This window comes from Atta cephalotes (genome assembly GCF_000143395.1).
Source record: "Atta cephalotes unplaced genomic scaffold scaffold00098, whole genome shotgun sequence".
NCBI classification, from domain to species: domain Eukaryota; kingdom Metazoa; phylum Arthropoda; class Insecta; order Hymenoptera; family Formicidae; genus Atta; species Atta cephalotes.
Window position 1 is genome coordinate 151,748 of NW_012130162.1, and position 5,807 is coordinate 157,554.

Consider the following 5,807-nt stretch of genomic DNA (forward strand, 5'->3'; position numbering starts at 1 on the left):
GAGAGAGAGAGAGAGAGAGAGAGAGAGAGAGAGAGAGAGAGAGAGAGTCGAGACTCAGCTGTCTCAGATCGTGGCTACGTCATCACAGCCCTGCAAGACCTTTCAAGAATGCTGATGGTTTAAACCGCGCATTGCCGGCGGCGTCGCGACGCCTGCGCACAGTCGTACCGACGACGTTCGGTGCACGGAGGACAACGATGGCCCAGGGGCGGCAGTGCGGGTTCAGGGGGCGGTGAGGGTGGATGCCTCCTCCGTTGGAACTATCCCTTGACAACAGCGCGACCATTCTTACTCTCGATAACGGCAAGGTTCCGCTTCGCAGTCTCCAGAATCGCGCGCGATCAATCGGACAGTGGTGCGAATCAGTCAACAATCCCGGATACGAAACGCTGCGTTCGTTCTCTCTGCGGAAAGACAGGTCCTGACGGCGTGCTCGGACATAAACGACAGGCTGCCACTCGTTCAGGTAAATCGATTAAACGCGCGTATACGCACGCGAATTGTGAGACACATGCCCGGCAAAATCGGTCCAAGACGTTGGGTGATATGATGCAAAATATGAGGGACTTCTATAATGTACATTTGGATTGGATTTAAGCTGGGGGTTAAGGGGGAGGACTGGGAATTGCATAATACTTACAACCGGCTATTGGACCGGCACGGCCGGCATATCGTTTGCAATCTTTGACGTACCGCCGGTATATATCGAGATGCACTTGTGCTTCATCTTGTAATCTGCGAATTTTCCGTGAAAGGATCGGTAGTTTCTCGCATTATCGATACGTGTTACCGACGCCGTTATGAGAATGTTTTTTCGTCTTTCGATGGTACTTGATATAATTTAACCAACGGCAATTATTATCAAGAATACTCAGCACATTTTTCTCTTGTTTTAATATTTAATGAATAAAATAAAATATAATTTAAATAAAAAAAATTCGAAATGGTAATTTTGTTGGTAATGTTGAGTGTAGCATTCGATGCAATTTCGTATCAAAATGTGTCAATTAACAATATAAATGTAAAGATAGAAGAGAAAATCAGGAGATGTCGCTACAATACTTTTTACGCTGTGTGTCCGTAAATAATTATATAAACTTTAATCAATTTATTATAGTTCATTAATGAACGAGAATTTATTTACTCTTTTATATTGTGTGAATTATTCGAGTTTCCTCGTAGATGAAAAATAATAAATCACAAATTATACTAAACTGTATGTAACAATTATCGATTGAGATATTTATCCGCATTATTCGCATCTCAAGTGATTTTTGCAATGTTTCGAAATCAATTTGCGCGCGCTTATTATAAAATGAATTTTATTTCAATGTTATTCATATTAACTTTTTATTCTTCGAAAAGTGATAATCTTTCTTTTTTTTATACTTATATAAATGACAATTGGATATCCCACTGAGTTTGCATAACGCAAACATGCCATACTTGTGAATCAATTACGCCATTAGCTTACGAATCTAAGTTTGCGTCATTAAAACAGAAGAAGCCTTACTATCAAAGGAAATTTTGTTGAAGGTTATACTGACCCACATTGCACTAACGCATAAATATTGCCAGCGTTTTTTTTATGATATTGCATAAAAATAATACCTATTAATTGGACTCTTGAGATATAAACTAAGCAATATAAATTTTAAAATGGGCAAATGAGAGTAAAATCTGCGTGATAATTCGTGCGCTATAATTCAATATTTATATTTCCATTCTTACATATTATAATTTGACAATATCGGAAGTTTCGATTCCCTATGAGTCCTCTCTCTCTCTTCAACAATATTCACAACTTATAAAAATCTATTTACAGTCATCAATGTATCCGCAATTTCAGTCCACATATGCGGATAAAGCCTCTTTTATTATCAAATTTAGTTCTTTAATAAAGTGCCGAAAATTTACACTTATCAAGGCCCACCAAAAATTATAAATATTTATACAATTTGGAAAAAAAATTAAAACTACGTATATATCTTAATGAAATAGTACGGAACATACGATAGTAAATCAAAACTATATCTTCATCGAACAAAAACAAGATGAAATTATATTTACTTTTCGAGGTTAAATTTATGTGCAAGTTATATCTTTATGCACGTAAATATCTTTCCAGAATAGCCGTTGATCTATCACTTTTTTCCTTTTTTGTGATCATTAAAATCATAATTTTTTAAACAATAATAATTTGATTTTTGAGAAAAGTCTATAATAAGATTTGTGTGCAGTTAGTTAAAGAAGCGTCTGTAAGCCTTGCCCTTATTTGTCATTAACAAGGGAAGTTATCTAAATCCAATTAAAAGGTAACGATTAGAAGTTATAGTATTCTACTTCCTATTAATTAAAAAGAGTACCATTCGTTCAGAAAATTTGATATTTATTAAAAAAATAGATTTAAAGTCTGCTATAAGCGGCTCCGAAAATGGGTTTAAATCTTTTCGTAACTTTTTTTTACTTTTTGAGTTTTTCTACATACATGTGAATACCCACGTAAGAATAGAAAAGAAAACTTAGGTCTCGATTCCAATGGATGTTGAACATTTTGTTATCTATCCCTCTCGAAATTTGAATCGTGTTTAGAAATGGTACACTTATAAAGTTGCATATGTATATGAATGTATGTACGTATAAAAGTACATATGGGGCATTCCATGTAAAAGTGAATCACCTATTTTCAAAAACGTTATGGATATTGACGAAACTTATTAAAGTTGATGGATTTGAGGATGCAATCTGTTGTGCAAAATCTTAGACTTTTAGTTCAGTTAGTTCAATAGCTGCAAAAGGAAGAAATTTTGCAATTTATCGTTCATATATTTTTCTAAATTTTTTTCGAATGAAAAGGGGAATTAATAAAATGAAGTTAATGCCGTTTCCTACAGAAAAAAGTCTGCTCTTTCATGTGATTATGTCCTATTTTGAGTAATTCTTTACCTATCATCATTCCTGTTCAAATATTTGAAATCTTTAAAATCATAATCAGGGGCCAGTACCGATTTTTGTTTCTTAATAGCTTTAAATATAGTACATGGCGATTTTAATCATATGAAGCTGCATTCTGGGAGATCTAGAGCCGTTTTCGATTTATAATTTCAGAAAGACAGCGATACAAGACAAAGTGTGTATCCGACTACTCGATTACGCGCATTGCGCCGCACTAGCGTTTTCCAAGAATTCCAAGCGTAATATATCAACAAACAATTCATCACAGCGGAAAATTTAAAATCGTTGAGACACGGCACAGCGTAAATCAATCTTAAAACTTTACTGCAATTTTGTTTCATCTGTCATGCTTGATCAGTATTACTGGATTAACTAGTATTTCATATAGTAACAAAAAATCACATAAAATTGTAAAGTTCTTGTTGATGCATTTAAATGAGTATTTTTTCCTATTGTTTCCTGTTTGAATACAATTATCGAAATGCAGTATTTGACTGTTGCTTGTCAATATACAAAGTAACGAAAAAGTACAGCAGCAGTAATAAACAATACCTATGTAAATAAAAAATACCAGGAGAAACTAAATGGATAAATTGTAATTGAAAGAAAAAAATCGGCACTGGCCTCTGACTATGACGCAATTGTAAAGATTTCAAATACTTGAATAGGAATGATAATTAAGAGTTGGTCAAAATAGGACATCTACACGTGAAAGAGCAGACTTTTTTTTGTAGAAAACGGTACTAACTTCTTTCTATTAATTCTATTAATTCTATTAATTCTATTTTTTCTATTAATTCTATTAATTCTATTAATTCTATTAATTCTATTTTTCATCTGCAAAAAATTTAGAAAATATGAACAACAAATCGCAAAATTTCTTCGTTTTGCAGCTACTGAACTAACTAGACTAAGTCTAAAACTTTGCATAACAGTTTGCATCTTTAAATCCACCAACATCAGCAAGTTTCGGCAAAATCAGGAATGTTTTTGAAAATGAGTGGTTCACTTTCACATTGAATGCCCCATGTATTTTCTTATTTATTATGTACATTTTCATTACATTCTTGTTATTTTAATTTGTAACATAATTGTTTGATTTACATAATGGAAACTATAAATTAAAGCCTTAAACGGTCTAGCTGGATCTTAAATACTTGTATAATTCTTGTGTGAATTTATACTACATATGTAGTCCTTAGAAACGCGCGCCGAAATGATTTTTCGGTCTTGAAAACTAACTCCACTAAACTATCGCAGTAATATTACGAGCTAAATTGACCAACAATTTAACAAATTTTTGATGTTTATTCGCATCTTCAAAACGATCTTAATATTGTTGAATGATATATTAAAATCTGTAAATAATTAATTCTTATTGCGAAAAATATTACCTCAGTCGAGAGTCGAATTTGGATCTCTTGCATTTCGTGCGAGGGTCCTAAACTTTCAAATTATCGAGGTCTTACCATAGTATTCGGTTAGTTTAGTGGAGTTAGCGTTTTCAAGACCGAAAAATCATTTCGGCGCGCGTTTCTAAGGACTACATACATAGTATATAAATTCACACAAGAATAATACAAGTATTTAAGATCCTTTAAGACTTTGATTTCTATAGTTTATGTTATCACACATATATAATATATGATATTGTTTACATAATGTAATTATAAAATTTTATTTCTTTAATTGTGCATGCGTGCGTGTATGTGTGTGTGTACATTATGGTAATGTATAATAAGAAAATATGTGTATAATAAGAAAATATATTTTTATGCCTACATACAACTTTAAAAGTGTATCACATTCAAATGCAATTCGAACTTTGAGAGATAGATAAAAAAATGTTTATTTATCATTGGAATTAAGACCCAAGTTTTCCATTTCCATATATTGCTCACACATATGTAAAAAAACATAAAAAAAAGTTAAAAAAAAACGTACATTTAAACCCATTTTCACTTATATAGCAGACTTTAAATCCATTTTTACGATTGTCAAATTTTCCGAGCAAATGACACTCATTTTAATTAATAGGAAGTAGGCTATTATAACTTCTAACCATTACTTTTTCAAAACGAATGGAACATCTGTGTAACTTCCCTTGTAAGTGAAAGGTTACATTTTCAACATTTTTTTTTCTCTCTTATTTTATCGTTAATCTGCCATAGAATTTTGCACACGTCAATTTCGGTACTTCAACTTCATTATTTAAAAAATTTAAACATTTCTATGATAACTCGATTTATTAAAGACCTTAAAGAATACAAATGTTCAGTCATCAGCTAAATGAATCTGCGCCGTTGCGGTAATATAATAACAAAAACAAATAGTCGTTACAAGACTTGCAAATAGTCTTGTAACGGCTGTTTGGTCATTATACCACATCTGTTATTCGTTTTTTATACTATTTGCGATATTCACAATCATTACATTTTTTTTACAGCGGTCTTATTTAGTTGAGAAACGAATGAACATTTGTACTTCTCAATTTGGTATAAATAAAATTTTATCCGTTGCAGATGGACTGAAATTGTTTGTAGATACATTGATGTAAGTGGATTTTTATAATTGTGGACATCATTGAAGATAATTCAAAGGAAATCAAAACGTCTGATACTGTTAAATTATAATATGTAAGAATGGATCTGTAAATTGCCTTACGCATTTCCATTATATGAAAATGTCGATACATTTTATTATTTAATAAACATAGTTGGCAATGGAACGTTGTATGTGTGTGATTACATAAAACAGAAAGAACGGACCAACTTTTCGATTGACCCAACAATTATTTTTAACAGAATTTATTTCTAATTTGATGTTTATCCATATGCTCTCTCTCTCTCTCT